The sequence below is a fragment of the Emydura macquarii genome, unplaced genomic scaffold (genome assembly GCF_026122565.2).
Source record: "Emydura macquarii macquarii isolate MOO-44397 ecotype Brisbane River unplaced genomic scaffold, CSIRO-AGI_Emac_v2 contig_3345, whole genome shotgun sequence".
Taxonomy (NCBI): domain Eukaryota; kingdom Metazoa; phylum Chordata; order Testudines; family Chelidae; genus Emydura; species Emydura macquarii.
The window spans coordinates 1,966,155-1,983,829 of record NW_027133482.1 but is presented as its reverse complement, the minus strand read 5'-3'; the positions used below and the strand labels follow the sequence as shown (position 1 = coordinate 1,983,829).

The 17,675-nt window shown below is 49.4% G+C and overlaps 1 long non-coding RNA gene across 1 annotated transcript; it reads left to right on the top strand.

Moving 5' to 3' along the window:
• The first annotated feature begins 8,997 nt into the window (after nucleotides 1–8,997).
• LOC137143685 (uncharacterized) lies at nucleotides 8,998–15,719 on the top strand. Its single transcript, XR_010917234.1, has 2 exons — nucleotides 8,998–9,215; nucleotides 11,366–15,719. It is a non-coding gene; the product is annotated as an uncharacterized lncRNA (long non-coding RNA).
• The last annotated feature ends 1,956 nt before the right edge of the window (nucleotides 15,720–17,675 follow it).

The window sequence follows — 17,675 nt, the reverse complement described above, 5'->3', positions numbered from 1 at the left end:
TCCTTACTAAATTTCATCCTATTTATTTCAGACCATTTCTCCAGTTCGTCAAGATCATTTTGAATTCTAATCCTGTCCTCCAGAGTGCTTGCAACCTGTCCCAGTTTGATATCATCATCAGTGTACTCTCTTGCCATTATCCAAATGATTTATGGTGATATTGAATAGGACTGGACCCAGGACAGTTCTCTGTTGGGGGGATTGAGATGTGAAATGATAATGGGACTGTACTGGGTATGCCCTTCCAGCTCGATTGTGAGCCATTATAGGAGGTTCCTCTAGGCTACATTTCCCTACTATGTTTATGAGAAGGACATGTGAGACAGTATCAAAATCCTTAGTGAAGCTGAAATATCATATCTATTGCTTTCCCCAATCCACAAGGCTTGTTACTCTGTCGAAGAAGAGTATTAGGTTGGTTTGACATGATTTGTTCGTGACAAATCCATGTTGACTGTTACTTATCACCTTATATCTTCCAGGTGCTTACAAATTGATTGTTTGATTATTTGTTCCATTATCCTTCCAGGTAAAGTTAAGCTGCCATTTCCTCATGGCAGGTATTAAACCGGATGTTCCTATTTTTCTAGGGTTTGTCCCCCATCTGGTACTCACACAAAACTGGACGTGATGTTGTATTAGACGGGGGATGCTAGTTTGAAGAGTGACCGATCCTGCACCCGTTCTATGTGACCTCGCACACTTTGTGTGTCTGAGGTCATCATGGTGCACTCTCAAAAATGGTTCTCCCCCCCATGCAGCTTGACCTCGCATACACCGTGCATCCAAGGTCACCCTGGCAGAGGCAGACCCATGCCGTTCTCAGAAGTACTGGTATTCTGGGAATGCGTGAGTGGCCACCCTACTTCTTGGATGGTCTAGCCAGCAGTTCAAGCAAATGTGACTAAAAAAGAACTCTTAATCTTTCTGCAAGCCCTCCCTGCTGCCTCCTTTCTTGATTGCGGCACACAATACCATCATATCCTGTCATATCCTGTCATCGCCTGTCACTCAGTCCTGTAACCTGGGTGTCATCTTTGACTCCTACCTCTCTGCAGGGCTTTGCATCCAGGCTATGTCGAAATCTTGCCAGTTCTTTCTGCAGAACATTTCTAACAGACGGCCTTTCTGATCCATCCGCACAACTGAAACTCTTGGCCAAGTTCTCCTCCTCTCAGAGCCTGATTATTGCAACGTATTTTGCTCTGGTCTTGATGATTGCACTCTTGCCCTGCTCCTATCTATTCAGAATGCTGTCTCAAAGATAATTTTCCAAGCCTTTTTGTCACAGCTGGGGCATGGGCAATCAGACCTAGCAAGTGAAGCTGAAGTTGGGCCTAATGCGTAGGACAGGGGTGGGCAAAATATGGCCCACAGGCTGAATCCGGCCCGTCTAACATTTCTGTCCGGCCCGCCATGCTGGGGTGAAAGCAGGCCCACACAATTCGTTGATTCTGCTGCTGACACTCTGCTTAAACTACCCTGGAGCATCAGGCCGGTCGCTACCTGAACTTCCAGCTTCTGGTCATGTGGCCGGAAGCAAGAAGTTTAGGAAACGACCAGCTGAGAATCACTAAGTTGCCTGACATTCCAGTTGCCAAGATAATTGGCGTGTCGGGCAGCTTAGTTTCTCGGCCATTTCTCGGAAGCTGGAAGTGGCCCAGGCCTACGACAACTTACCAAAATTCGTGGAGTGGACCCTCTGCGAAGATTACTGCCCACCCCTGGTGTAGGGTCAGAGCCGGGGTCAGAGGCCAGGAACAAAAGCAAGGTGAAAAGGGCAGGGTCTACTGAAGCAGCTAGTTGGGGGATCCACCCAGTTGCATAGACAACTTCCTGCACTTCCTTCTGTTACCCAGAGTTATTTGAATCCAAAACTGTGGTAACTAGTCTCTGTTTTCCATGTGGTGTAAGGAAATAAATCAATGGGGGACATAGCACTTCCGTCCGATAAATGATTGGTTTACACAAGAGTGCTTTCACCCAACAATCCTTCTTTTTATTGGGTACAAAGCACACATCTAACCTAGCAATTGATCTAGTGCACCTCAAAAAAGTTTAGTTACCCAAAATCTGAAATAGTGTCAAATGACAGCAACAGGGTTCCGGTGACCAGCCTTTGGCCTAGCTGCTGGAGAATTTTTACGTCAGCAACTCCATGCTCATAGAAAATACAGTCTTCTCCAAAGCACACTTTCTAATTTAACTCTTTATAGGTTTTCTCCAGACAAAGCAAATAACTCATAATAGCCCCTAATAGGCTAACAATTTCCTAGCAACAGCCAATAACAATTCATTATTCTACATATCAGCAAAGCAGCCTCAGCAAAGAAATCTTACAAGCACAGACAACCAGAATCAAGGTCAGTTTTCCATACTCTTCCTTTGCAAAACTTTTCCTTTTCCATACTCTTCCTTTAGCAAAGCTTTTGATACAGTCTCTCACAGTATCCTTATCAGCAAGTTAAAGACGTATGGGTTGGATGAATGGACTATAAAAAAGATAGAGAGCTGGCTATATCACTGAGCTCAACGGGTAGTAATCAATGGCTCGATGTCTAGCTGGCAGCCAGTAACAAGCGGAGTGCCCCAGGGGTCGGTCTTGGGGCCGGTTTTGTTCAACATCTTCATTAATGATCTGGAGGATGGGGTAGATTGCACCCTCAGCAAGTTTGCAGATGATACTGAGCTAGGGGGCGTGGTAGATACCCTGGAAGGTAGGGATAGGATACAGAGTGACCTAGACAAATTGGAGGATTGGATCAAAAGAAATTTGATGAGATTCAACAAGGATAAGTGCAGAGTCCTCCACTTAGGACAGAAGAATCCCATGCACAGCTACAGACTGGGGACTGACGAGCTAGGCAGCAGTTCTGCAGAAAAGGACCTGGGGGTTACAGTGGATAAAAAGCTGGATATGAGTCAGCAGTGTGCCCTGGTTGCCAAGAAGGTTAATAGCATATTGGGCTGCATTAGTAGGAGCATTGCCAGCAGATCGAGGGAAGTGATTATTCCCCTCTATTCGGCATTGGTGAGGCCGTATTTGGAGTATTGTGTCCAGTTTCGGGCCCCCACTACAGGACAGATGTGGACATATTGGAGAGAGTCCGGTGGAGGGCAACAAAAATCATTTTGGGGGCTGGAGCACAAGACTTATGAGGAGAGGCTGAGGGAACTAAGTTTGTTTAGTCTGCAGAAGAGAAGAATGAGGGGGGATTTGATAGCAGCCTTCAACTACCTGAAAGGGGATTCCAGGGACGATGGAGCTAGGCTGTTCTCAGTGGTGGCAGATGACAGAACAAGGAGCAATGGTCTCAAGTTGCAGTGGGGGAGGTCTAGGTTGGATATTAGGAAAACGTTTTTCCCTAGGAGGGTGCTGAAGCACTGGAATGGGTTACCTGGGGAAGTGGTGGAATCTCCAGCCTTAGAGGTTTTTAAGCTGCAGTTTGACAAAGCCCTGGCTGGGATGATTTAGCTGAGGGTAGTCCTGCTTTGAGCAGGGGGTTGGCTAGATGACCTCCTGAGTTTCCATTCCAACTCTAAGCTTCTATGATTCCTCCGCCGTTCTGCCCTCTTCCTCCCCCAGTCCCTCATGAACCTGTCCTTTCACTCTATCTATCCCAGTCAGTAAAACTGCAGCTTGCAGCTGTTTTGGTTCTATCTGTCTGCACCAAGGACTGGTTTCTGACTCCGTGGTTTCCTCGCTTCCAGTTTACGGGGGCTAAGTGCACGAGATGGCTGGGAGCTATGTCAAATCCAGTCCTCTCACAACACCTCTGGGCTTAAGCAGTGTGCCTGGACCAATTAGGGACCTGGAAACACTGCCAGTCAGGCCCACAGGGGTGTCCCTTCCTGTGGTGCTTGGCCTTACAAGGCTCACAGCCCAGCTATTGCTGCTGGATGTGGCAGTCACTCAGGGACCAACAGGCCCAAGTTCTGGCCCTGCGGAGTCTCACAGCAGTGCTCTGAGCACATCACCCTTCTCTTTATATCCCTTCTACTGGGTCCCCCTTCTCCATCGTATCCACCACATGCTACTTGTCTTCATCTTCAAGCCCCTTCATGGCCTATCCCCTCCCTACTAATAAACACTCATAATTCACTATCAAGATGACGGCTTCTGCTTCCCGTCAGCCCAAGATGCCCAGCCTCCTGCTCCCCCTTGTTAAATCTTCAAACAAACAACTTGGTGCTTTCTCCCTGCAACCATCTGCTACATAAACGCCCGGTTCTTCTTCAAAACTCTCCTTTCCAGTGAAGCCTACGAAAAACTTGAAAATGCCTAGGCTGCTGGTGTGCTGAGACCGCTGTCTGTCATGCTGGACCAAAATAGTCTCATTGTTTCCTTGTGCTCCCCCATGTGACTTTCTGCATCCATCTGTGGTCTTGCCTAATATTTAGATTGTAAGCTTTTTGGGGAGCAAGGGCCATCTTTGTCCTGTGTTTGTACAGCTCCTAGCACAACAGAGTCCTGGTGCAAGACGAGGATTCCTAGGTGCTATGGCAGTACAAATAATAAGTAATGATGGTGGGGTAAGGGGTTGAGCTGGTGCTGGCTGTGATGAGGTAAGGGTACAAAAATCTATGGAAGGAGAACGTCCTAGTAGAACATCAGCTACTATGAGGGTATTCGGTCATCATGCTGTTCGGTGCCTTGGAAGAGCCGGACATGAGAGGCCTTTTATCGGTGCTCTCCAAAGGTAACAAGTGCCTTTCTTTGGGTGAAAGAGGCACCCCAGTGTGTGGTACTCAACCCAGAGAGTGCCGGGCTGCCCTTTGGGATGGGTGGATCCTCTTGGGAGGCGGGTCTGAGCGGCTGTCTGTCTCTCAGGAAATCTGCCCACTAGATGCTCTGCAGAGCTCCCGGCCTCTGTAGCAGGAACAGCAGCCTGGGCTCTGGACCAGTTCCTGGGTCGGAAGAAGGATAGTTCAGAGGTGAAGGCCTGGGCCATGGAGACCTGTGTTCAATGTCCTGTTCTGCTTGGGCTTCCTGACCTGGAGCAAGTTGTTTAGTTTCTCTGTGCCTCCGTTTCCCATGCGTACAACAGGGATAATAGCCCTGTCTCACGGGGTGTGGGAGGATAAATGCATTAAATATGGTGCGGGGGGAAGATATCCCAGTAATGGGAGCCAGATAAGCTACAGAGACAGATATTCCTAAAAGCTCCCTGGCACTGTAACAAGCCTTTTTGTCTTCTCTTTTGTCTCCTCTTGTTACCAGTACCACGCTCTCTGCTAAGCCCACTCAGCAGTACGGAGTCCCCTGCATCTCCCTTCTCCTGTTCCACAACTCAGCAAGGGCAGCATGGACACGAAGGCAGCCCTTGCACCTAGGAACACCCACTTATGGTCCCATGGTGGCCTCACAAGTCTCTGGGAGTGCAGCACCATTGGAGCTGTACTACCAAAGATTCCTCTGTGCACAAAAGAAATCCTAGCCCCAGACCTGGTCTTTTCTGAATAATCTCAGCAGAGGTGGAGTTTGTGATATGCATCCAATCCTTATGCCTAGCCTCTCTCCTTCGGCATAGGTGCCAGATTGTGCAGAAAGGCTTCCAGAGGTGTCGTGGGGAATGGGGCCACTGGGGTGGCCTTATGCTACTGCCACACTGTAGGGATGGTGCAATTATATGTTTAGTTGCAGTACATCATTCAGCCACTAGATGTCTCTGTGTGCTGCATAGAGTTCCAGCCTGGTGTGGTCCCTGGTAAACAAGGGAGACAAAACTGGGACTCGATCTGTGTTGGAAGCCTGTTTTATTTGTGTCTATAATAAATGCCTACTGTCTAACAAGATTTGCAAATTCACATATCAGGGCAGGGAGAACCCCCTACACAGAGGCACCTTTCCATCTGTGCATCTTGGATGACAATATATAGCAGTTGGAAGAGAATTATTATATTATGAATCGCTTTGCAGTACAGACTGTGCAGATGCATAGCAGAGACAGTGCCTTCCCCAAAGTGTGCAGTTTGGGTGTAGAGAAAACCATTAGAGGGATAATAAAAACAATAGCATGAAAGACAACTGGTCAAACTGCTGCAGGAGTTAATCAAACAAAGAGAAGGATGGCCACGTATGGGGAGCAGGTGTGTGAAATCAGTTGAAGAATGACAATAGAAAGGTTAAAGAAGTTTCCCCCGCCATGTGTTAAAGCGATTTCAGAAGCTAATTAAAAAGTTCACTATCTTTATGGTGCTTGGCATGACTCAGGAAAGACAATCTGAGTCTCCAAAAATGTAGTAGATAATTAAAAATCATCCTTTGTCTTGGCCACTGTCGGTGTGAATACTCCAGGAAGTTAATTAAAAGAGAAGGTTGGGGGAGGGCTCAGCTGCAGTGGGAAAAAAAATCGGCAAATGATTTTTTTTCAATTGCAGCATGCCATTTAACGTGAGTGATGGAGAAGATAATTAAATCATTGATTTTTATGCTTGTTGGTGTTTTGAGAATAAGGCTGTGTCTTCACCACAAACAGAGGCGTGTTTTTACATTTAGATCTGGATGTAAATCCCACCAGAGACCAAGCAAATTTTTATCCCAATGTGGCTAATCAAGATCAACCCCATGCCTGAGGTTGACCTTGGCTAGCTACATCGAGGTAGAAACTACAGGGCCTTATCTCCCCAGAGATTTTATGTCAAGGTAGCTAACTCGGTGTAAAATCACATCTATTTTTGCAGAAAAGATGAAGACTTTGCCTACATCTACAGTGCAAGCTAGGGGTGTGATTCCCAGCTCGCACAGACATTCTCACACTGGCTCAGTGAGAATTAGCACCAGTACCAGCGCTCCTAAACCACGTGGATATTCGGCAAGGCCGTGCTGCCACTGCCCAGGCTACCACGGTGATATTGCAATTTATACTCACGCTCCTTGAGATAATGCAAGTATGTGTCTGTGAGCTGGGGAGAGCCCCAGCTCGTCGTGCAGACGTAGACATACTGAAGAAGGGTTAAGAGAGTTGGTCAGGGATGAGGGGTTAAGAGAGCAAGGTCTTGCCTTGTCTAAATGGGAAAGTTGCATTAGTTTAACTTAAATTGGATTTAAAACTGATTTCGTTAAACCAGTGCAGATGCCTGGGTGACGCTCTCGGGCCCACTCTACACTGAAAATGAGATCAACCTAGAAACGTCACTCGGAAAAGGTCGTGCCCTGAGTGCCACAGTTGTGTTAGCTGACCCCCAGCGTAGACATGCTAGGTTGACAGAAGACACCTGGGGGAGTGGGTTAACTACATTAACAGAAAACCCCCTTCCATTGACGTTGGAAGCATCTACATTGTACCACTAACAGCGGCATTGCTGCAGCACCGGAGCTGTGCCGCTGTAGCGGTTGTAGTGAGACATTCCCTAAGCCTAAGACCCAGCTACAGACAGATTTCGTACTCATGTGAACTCTCAGTGAGCTAGCGGCAGCATGCCTGCTCCCGGGTAGCAGAGCTGCTATGGTTCTGCAGGAGGTCTCGGCACACAGGAGGGGTTTGTTGGAGTGGCAGGACAGATTCAAGGCTCCCTACCCCTCTGTAGGGACAAACAGGGTCCCTCGCGGATACTCCAGATCATGGACTTAGTAATGACAGTGAAGCTGGTAAATAACGGTTCTGCACCAAGCTGCTGGGTTGGAGGAAGTGAAGGATTCTTTTTCTTCTCTGTGCTATCTCTTCGATCCTGAGTGGAAAGCCCCTACACTCAGACATTGTTCTGGGGGCAGCATTTGGTCCTAAAAGAGTGATGTACTATCTCCAGTCACCTTAATCAGGTTAACCCTGGAGCCTAATAATGGATTTTTTTTCAATGTCAACGTCAGTCTCAATGTCAATGTCATGTTTGCAGAAGCATCCAGCTACAAGAAGACAGCAGGTGGTATTTAGGATTCTGGGTGGCGCCTGAGTACCAGCCCTTTTCTTCCCCCAACCTGACCCTGCTGTTCTCACCTCTCAATTTCATATTGCTGTGTGTTCCCCTTGTGCCCGGCCAAGCAGGCGGTTGCCTGAACAGCGCCGTGAGCCATTCTGCAGAATAACACTTGCATGCTAGATGCACAATCTGGGGCGATGATCTGGGAACTATCTAATTAAGGGAGGCACCTCGCCATCTTGAACCACTCCAGCGCTGATCTGAGCTTGTTACATTATCAGCAAATATCACAAAGCTGGCGGGGGGGTGCATGCGTTAGACCCGGATATGCGTCCATCCGCAGCATGCCTGCTGCCCTGTCGCTGCTCATCGCTGCCTGGGGTTGCTGCCTCATCAGAGGCTTCAGCTTGATGCTGATGTTAAAGAAAACTTTTGAGCGCCTGAGCAGTATCTGCAGCCACTCCAACTCCTCCTCTCGTGGTCTCTTAACTCCTGAAAGTAAAGCTAGATTAGGAAGATACCAGGATGGCAAACTGCCAGCGAGACACAGGAGGCTGCGGAAAGCCTTGCTGGTGCTCTGCCCTTTGCATTCACAATGAAGAAACACCCTGGAGTGGTGCTACAGAGCCCCGTGCTGCCGGAGGCCTTGCCTTGTGCATGAGATGTAAAGCCGGAGGTCCTGAGTTCTTTGTGATCAAAGATCCTGTTTTCATTTGTGCAAGCGTATTAGCCCATTCTGCTGCCCACACTCTGTCGGAGGTCATTACTTCACACCCGCCCATCACTTTAATTTCATCAAAGCTTCTTTTACTTCTGACAGTCAATCCTTCTCCAGTTTGCTGTGCTCTGTCATGACCCCTTCCCCCCTGCCACCCGGGTGGGCACATTCCAGCGGTGGTGAAGTTCCTGCTGCACGAATATCATTGGTAAAGGGCTTGGGATGCTTTTGAGTTCCAGGCACTTTGGAAGTGTAAGTCACTGTGTAAGGGGCAGAGGTGGCCAGCCCTGTACAATTAACTCTGCCTGCCCCACGTGGGATGGGGGTGGGGTTTAATTAGGAGAACCAGCTGGGGATGGAGGGGCTGATTATCCTATAAAGAGCAGCAGGGAGAAACAAGTGGAGCAAAGCTGGAGTAAGAGGCTTTAGCAGAGGTCTGCTAAGGCAGGGAACAGCTACTGGGTGTGAGATAGCAGCAGCAGCAGCAGCAGCAGCAGCAGGGAGCCAGGAGGAATCAGCTGGGAATTTAGCATCACTGCAGAGACTACTAGGATTGAGTAGGGTTCAGTGGAGACATCTGAGTCTTCAGGGAAAAGTCTCCAGGCAGGGAAGACCGGGGATAGGGACTCTCTGAAGAGTAAGGCATTGATGGGGGGGGTAGGGGAATTCATTTTTGTTATGTTAATAAATCCAGCTCTAAGGAGGCTGAAGCAGAGAAGCGTTGGTTTTGGGAATCTGATTTGAGAGTCTGGTGAAGTGGGTAAACTGAGGCAGGGCTACTGCAGAGCAACCTTGGGATGTGAGGCAGTGCTTGGGAGGCAGCCGGCCCATTGACACAGTGCTGTTGCAAAGATCACCCCTCACGTCCGGCTCCTTGCCCTGCTGTCTTTGTGTGTGTGTGTGTGTGTGTGTGTGTTTAACTGTGGTAAAATCCAAAATGCTCCTGTCAATGCGTGTTACGCTCTGTAGGAGGGAATGCTTTCTTGTATCCTCCTGCGTTTGCAGCTCAGTGAGTCTGAACTCCTTAAGAGTGCAGCAAGCTCCTGCCGATTGCAAATGCCAGACGGAGTGGTTGACCTGAAATGGAAATGTTTATTGGCCACAGCAAACGCACCCCACAAGCCCATTTATATTTGCTATGTTGTCTTGCACTAATGAATTCTGTAAATGCGTATGTAATTAGAAGTTGGAAACTGTTCTCTTGCAGCAGAAATAGCCATTGCTCCTGCAGAAGACGTGAGTTTTTTCCCCTCGTGTGCCAATGAGGGTTTTCAGGGCTGCCCGATTGTCATGTTAAAGGGGATTTTTGGGGGCAGAAGGGAAACCAACACCTCCAGCCTGGTGTCAGCGTGGCAATGCCAAGCACCAGGCTTCTGGAATCTGGTTCTCCTGTGCCCCCTTTTTCCTCTGTGCTTTCTTCAGCCTTGCTCTAGCTGGTCTGCGAGACAACCGACCTCTCCTTCACATCCCTTGTGAAAACCCACGCTTGCCACCATGCATGCAAGAAATCTCCTCTGGGGGGAGAGGGTGTTGTTGGCTGGGCACCGCCTCTGTAGCCATACTACTGTGCTGTGTGGCTGACCAACCACCGGCTTACATACCTCCTGCAGAGGGTCTCCTTGTGCAAGGGAGCTGCTCCAGCCACTAGAGGCTATTGTATGCATGACTGCCAGCAGGGGGGGAAGACAGAGCAGAAGCACAGATTTCTGTGGGGCGATGTCAAATCCCGCTTGCTCCTTGTTCTGCTTCATCTGCTCCCTGTCTTTCAGAGCCTGCGGGGCAGGGACTCTCCTCCTTGCTATATCTGTACAGCACCTGGCACGTTGCGGGCCCTGCCACGATATGAACAACAGTACACAAAAAGCCAGGGCAAGGCAAGCAGAGAAAGTAATTTGCTGGGCTAGTTGTTTCCTAGTAACTGACAGTTAGTCAGGGCTGATGCTGTAATTCTTCAGTCTAGTCTGCTCTCCTGTCTTTGAGCATGGCCCGTTCTAGATGGTGCAATGCCCAGCTGTGATAAACCAATACCCCAGAGGTGCAGATACCATGGTCCGTGATGAAGACAGAACCTGGGATCGTCGGGGCAAAAACACCATCTCTCCACTCCATGAGCTAAAGGAGAACTCCTTGAAAGATGGATAAGTAGCAGGCTGTTGTATCACGGGTGCCAGCCATTAGCAGGCAACATGATGATACATACTAAGCCAGGCTTTGACACATACACCTCTAAAGATCCCAGCTGTCCAGCATCCTCTCTTCCCCACCCTTTCACACACAACCCTTTCCCAAGCTACCTTCTCCCGACACAAACAAGCCAAGTGCCCACAACTCCAGTAACGGGGTGGCAGCAGAGTTCAGGTTGTGGGGGGTGGGGGGTCTGTGGCATTACGTACATGTGGTAATGCTAAGGCAGGTAGGGGGAGCAGAGGGGATGCATGGCTGGGTGCCTTATCTTTTCATTTCCTTGCCTTTGTGGGTTGGTGTCAGGTACGTTGTGTGCGTCGCAAACCCTCAGGGCCTCCTGACGAAGGGGTTTTTGTGCGTTAGTTGTTGGGTGTTCCACTTGCCTTGTCACTAGGCAGGTGCCGTATGATTTACTGCTCTCAGAGGTGCTCCGCTCCCAAGCCTGTTGTTAATGACCTGGTGGCAGCATTGTGATGAATCACAACGCTCTTCTGAGCAGGCAGGACTATTAGCTGGTGGCTAATGCATTTGCACCGCTGTGTGCCGTCTGAGTGGAGACGGCTTGAATAGCAGGTTTCTAATTCTGTTCCTCTGCCTTATCAGATGCAATCTGTCCAAGAGGGGCCCATGAGGAGGCTGGCAAGGCTGATGAAAGCACCCTGCCGAGTTCATTACCCATCTGTCCACCTACAGCGGCGTTGTGTGAATGTGACGGGAGAGAGACTGGGGCTGTTCTCAACTCTTACGGGATTTAAATGTCAGATTGAAGTGTGATAATTCAGCCCACTGAGGGTGAAGAGAGAAATGGTTCACCTGCTTCTCTCTCCGTGCATGCGTGCTCAGAAGGGGACTTCAGGACTTCAGTGCTTCTTCAGAGGAACAGAATTCTGCCTGGTTGCCTGCTTTAAAACTGCAGGCTGTTGCCATGGCCTACTCCCTGCTAGACAAGGTTGGCTGGTCCTTTTATGTTGATGGTGTAAACACAGACGAGCTAGATAAAAACACCAAGTACTCTCTGACAGGTTGCAATACCACTGTATTTCTTAGACTCCAGACTCTCAACAAAGACGACCCTCAAAACAGAGAGAGACAAAGTAGGCTGCTGCCGACCGCAGCAAGGCACAACTCACCCCACCTTGTTCTGGGCTGGCTCTGTGCCGGTTGACTGAAGACCCGGCTTGCAAGCTTCCCTAGCCTGCAAGCAGAAACTGGAAACCCCTGCACTTAAAGTGATAGCGTGTAACTTCAATGCACCACACTTTACAGCAGCAAATCCTCCTACTAGAGCCACCACTTATACCAGCACAAGAGGGCTTCTGCGAATTTAACTTTTTACCAGGCCATTCTCAGGGTACCGCGGACTGAGCATCACCTTATGACCCCTGCCTCCCGTGTGAGTGAATCCTATCTGTGGTGGGAGGCAGCTGACAGCAGCTACCACAGCACCTATTGATTCTCCAGGGAGGGGTGGCTTCCCTACCCGTACCACCAGCAGCCTTTCAAACACTCCCCTCTGGGTTAGGCCAATCCTGGCTTGGCTTTGCAAGTTAACAATTGCTGCACCCCTGTCCCTGAGTGTCTCTGAATCTTTCCCCTGTGATATCCAGCCCCTGACGCTGACTACTCAGAAATTCCAGATCCTCTGTCCCCCCAAAAGTTCTATGGACCCCACTTTATTGGTTTTTACCTTCAATCACTGCTCCTGTATAACACAGAACTTGTGAGCACTTACTATTTTTAAAAAAAATATAGAAGAAGGGACAGAGGTTCCACTAGACACAGGAGAGAGCGCTGGAAACAAATGGTTCCAATATAAAATGGGAACCATTCATTAATCAATCATTACCTTTCCTAGCTAATAAAGTAAGTCCCCATCCCCTGCAATGTTCTATCTGCTGCAGAGCTGGCTAGCTTCCCTGGAACCAGGAGCCAATGTTTCATGAAACACCCCTACCCAACAAGAGGTCTCCTCAGTGAATGGATGCAGAAGGTCTTCTCCACCCTGTGATGTACTGAATCGGTCTTTTGTCTTTATTCACTGACGGGGATTCCCCAGCCTGCTATGATGTTCCCTTTTAATGTCCATGTGGCTCTGACAGTTTGCAGTTGTCTGATGGTTTTTCCATTGACTGCTCAGAAATGGGGTGAGGGTAAACGATGCAAGGCTCAACTACATCACTGCCTGGTCAGGGAGGGGTGACAACTGCCTCCTCCTTCAATAAGCCATCACCAAGACCTGTGATTCCCCGGTGACTAACTTTTACTCCATGAACAGGTCTCATTTTCAAAATTACATTATTACCCTAAATATTGCCTGCGCACATATCTTGCAATGATTATGGTCATTGATGAATCACACACTTTCAGTAAAGACCTCCCATGCTATCCTTTATGGATAAATACCAAGAAAGCCATGTGTTGGGCGTGGTGAGTTTGTCAGGGGTGAGACAGGAGTTGCTTGTAAAGAACGGTAGTTGACACCAATGGCTTCTTTCTCTCTCCCGTTCTTGGAACTAAATAAGCTATCTCCTCAAAAGCCCTTTTTTTGCTGGTATTAACTGCATCTCCCCTAGGCCTTTTGCCAGAACAGAAGTGTTGTAAGCAAATCCCAGCCCTAAGCAACAATGCTATTTAGGCACAAGTTTCCAGTGTAGCCCTGGCCAGGTACAGGCTAGCGCTCTGCAGTGCTATGAAGGAGAGTTTTTACAGGCGTACCAGTGAGACGGGCTGTATCTGCCTACAGCTAGACCCTTGGGCCATGCCCATTGCTGTGCTAACTAAGCACCATAGTAATGCAGAGCAAAAGCAAGGAGCATTAGGTGGCAAATGCTCTGATCAAAGGAAGAACCTTTTCCGACATCACGCAGCTGTCACGTCCCCTCTTTCTTCCATTGACAATTCAATTGTTTTAGTTATCACTGGGCAGCTGAGTTTACCCCTCACCAAGATGAAGGGGACATTTCACACCCCTCCACACAATTGTTCCAGGCTCTCTGCAGACTCTGGCAGACCTTTTGCTATTGGGTACACTCCGTTCCCATTGTCAAGGTTTTCTTTGGGATCACCACAGCTAGTTACGTTTTTTGCTTTATATGACAGCTGATATTCTGGAAAACCGATCTGCTACTCTAGAGATGTGCCAATGCACCAAATCACCACGTACCAGTCCAATCCAGACCCTGCTTAGCTCCCTACCTGCCTGTCGTGGGTGTTGTGTGACTTGATTAGTTAATATTTGTAGAGCACTAGTTAAGTGTCATCTATTAGTAACTGCAGCCGGCTACCTCCGCAGATGGTCTCGTCAGCTCTGACGAGCTAAACGGGGCTAGGACTGGTCACTCATTGGATGATGAGCCTTCACAAAAGCCAAGCTCCGCAGGAAGTGATGCTGGTGATTTTAGGAGCTTGAGACCTTTCATCCAAGTCAGGGCGGAACCCACGTCCCACCCTGGTGTCAAGGGATATCAGCCTACTGGTGATGCCATCTTTTGAATGCGCCATTAGTCTGGTTGCCAGACCCCATGGTGATCATTTCAGATGATGATGTGCTTTATGCATGCAACTGCGATGCCCCGGAGCGGGTTGATAGCTGCAGGGCTCAAACCTGGGACCGCCGGATCTTGGGGCATGAGCACTAGCTGAGCTAAAAGAGCTACCTCTCTCAGCCAAGGCTGTAGCAGGCGCCTCAATCTCTAGGTGGCTGAGTCGTCACCGGGGGGGACAGAGCACCACACAGGTAGGCACTGCTTACGTGCACAAGCCAATGCATTATTCTAGGTGTCCTGAATAAATTTCAGTTTAAGTAGCCAGACTGGATCATTTTACAGTCTTCCCTTGCATGTTCAACCACCTCCTGTATTCTTCACTGCCTGTCCTCCAGCTGTTGCTGTGTGCTGCCTCACAGGTGGTGTGTTCCATGCCAGAGGTAGCTGCATCATGGGGGTGGGGGAGAGAAATCTTCTCTGTATAGCTTGACAGAGCCCTTTGGGGGAGCAAGGCACGTGATATTTATGGGAAGTTATTGCGCCTCTTTGCTGAGGAACGTAACATTCCTCAAAGCCCTGGTTAGGGGCAGGCCCGACAGCTGCCTTGTCTGAAATATGGGTGAAATGGAGAGTGAGAGTTTAAGCACCGCATTGAAACATGCTGCAAAAATCCTTCGCCACGTGAGAGTTTTAAAAACTGTTTTTTAAAAATTAATCCAAACTGAACACGTCTCTCCTTCAAGTGAGCCGGAGTCTTTGTGGCAGGCCTAGAAGCCTCTGGAGACCTCTGTGGCAGGCTGTCCTGCTACCCTGGCTGTTGCAGCCATGTGGTGTGATGGGATGTCGCTGAGCACAGAGCGATGAGCAAAGTCAGCCTCCTCTTGCTCTCTGGTAGACATGCCTAGCGCTGGGGTGCCCGGGAGTGACTGTATGCAGCTATCCCTGGAGATTTGGGTGCACTGTGACTAGTCCAGCTCCTAGCTCTCCAGTTCAAGGAATGAAAAGCCTTGAAGTCTCAGCACAAAATGCCGGGAGACTCTGGGAAGTTCCCACTGGTGGAGTAAGGTCTGACTTCTACCCTGGGAGTGTGGAAAGAAAAGACACGGCCTGAGGTTCAGGGTCTTGGGGGTGAAGGCTGAGTAGGATACAAGACAGTATTTGAAGCTTCATTGATTTCCTATGTCCAGGCAATAGGGCAAATCGTACCCCCTCCATCAGGGCAGATGACCTGTCCAGCAGCAGACCCTGTGTGCATTTCACGGGGGTCTGAGGGGGGCAGAATCGGATCAGGGTTGACCCAGGTACTGGATTCTGGGGCAGGAGGGCCACAACCACTGTGCTGCATCCCTGTCTTGAGTGTGGGACTTCATCCCTCCCAGCACCTCCAAGCGGGCACTAGAGCCAGGGAAGCTCCAGCAGCCTTGAGGGCACGTCAGCTACCTTATGGCGTGGGGCTGAGCCCTGACCCACATTAGCGTCCTCTGCATGTTTCTTGCTGGCTCAGCGTGGGCTCCGGACCAGGGTTTGGCCCAAGTTTACAACAATTAAAGCTTTACTTGTGCGTCTGTGTTTTGCTGCCAGTTCTGCCCCTGTGGCTGCGCCCGTCTTGGACTGCATGATGGAGATGAAGGATAGGCCCATGGTGAGGGTGTTAGCTGAAGAATGTAACAGCCACGCTGGGTCAGACCTGTGGGCCATCTAGGCCAGTATCCTGTCTTCCGACAGGGCAGTGCCAGGTGTTCAGAGGAATGAACAGAACAGGGCGATTTCAAGTGATTCCTCCCGTTGTCCAGGCCCATCTTCTGGCAGTCAGAGGTGTAGGGACACCCAGAGCCTGACTGTCTTGGCTAATAGCCAGTGAGGGACCTGTCCTCCATGGGCTAAGGATCTGGGAGTCCCTGTTTTGCCGCAGACGGCCTGTGTGACCTTGGGTGAATGGCTCTGAGCCCCGGCCTGTGAGGATCAATACAATAAAGGTTGTGAGGTGCTCAGTCAGTAGTGGGGAGCCAGATCAGGACCGTAGATGGATGCTGGGCTTTTCCATCTCTAATTTCTACCCTTGATAAAGACCCACTGGGAGCAGGCGTGTGTCTTCACTTCACTCGGCCTGGCTGTGAGTGGCCACATCGCAAAACCCTGTGCAGGCTACGGGGCCCTCTCTGGTGCTGCACTCCCCGTCTGTATTGGTAGGGCTTCCAGGGGCACCTCCCCTGGGTCTTGGTGCTACAGTAAGCTGAACTGCTCTGTGATTCTTTCACAGCGAATTGTGGGAGAAGGCGTCTGTCCTTCTGGGCACACCGGAGGACTATTGGCACTTGTGTGGTTTAGCCTGGGGCCCCACTGCAACGTGGCTAGGTTACCAGCCCAGGTAAAAGTAACACCTGGGCTTTAGACTTTCCTGCAGCTGGCCTGGGTTGAAAGTACCTCCACACACAGGGGTGAGGTTCTAGTGTGTGGCTGGGAGGGGGTTTGGGGCGACACCCGTGTTAACTCAAGACACACCCACAGATATTGCAGTGATGACTGCCACATGAGGACAGTATTCTCCTAGAGTGGTTATTGGGACCCGGTGTTTGCTCCTCATGGCAGGTTCTGGGCACGTGTTGCAAAATGTCACCTTCAAGCTGGCTGTCGGTGAATTGATTCATCGAGCAAGCCTGAAGCGCTGCTGAAAGGAAAACATATTGTGGTAGATAATGCACTCGGTGACATGCCAGATGTCAAAACAACCCAGGATAATGTCGCTGAAAGCCGAGGCTGCTACAAAAGAGAGATGATTGTTCGCTCATTAGCCATCAAAATTTAATGGCACACCGTTGTGATTGAAAGGCTTGTGAATGTTCAAAATACAGTGCGGGTAAAAGATCTCACTTGGCACCTTGGGGAAAGTTTTGGGGTGCAGTTTAGCAGGAGGACTCCCCATTCCTGTCTGGTTTTTCCTCGGAGGCTCTGTTTTAAACAAAGCAACGTGCAGCCTTCTCATACTCCCTGCCTGCCTCTGAGCCAGGAATGATCCCAAGCAGCCTTGTAAGACGGGGTGTTGTACCTTGGGAAGTCGCTTCTTTCACCAATGCTGTGTGATGTAAAAGATGCCAGGTGGACGGCTCTGGTAGCAGGAGATGAGCTGTATCTGGTACATATACCTGCTTCCTTTACCATAGTATCTGAGCGCCTCACGATCTTTAGTGTGTTTCTCCCCACAGCACCTCTGAGGGGAGGGAAGTGCTATTACCTCCATCACATAGGTGGGGAAACTGAGGCACAGAGCAACTGAAACTTTGCCTTCACTAAACAGAAACAAAACGTCTGCTCTTAATTTGGGTTTGCTAACTATGGCTTTACCTAAGTGCGCTAACTGATGGGAAAACAAACTGCCTTGTCTTCACTAAGCTTTTACCTCAAGGGTTTTTTGGTTTTTTTTTTTTTTT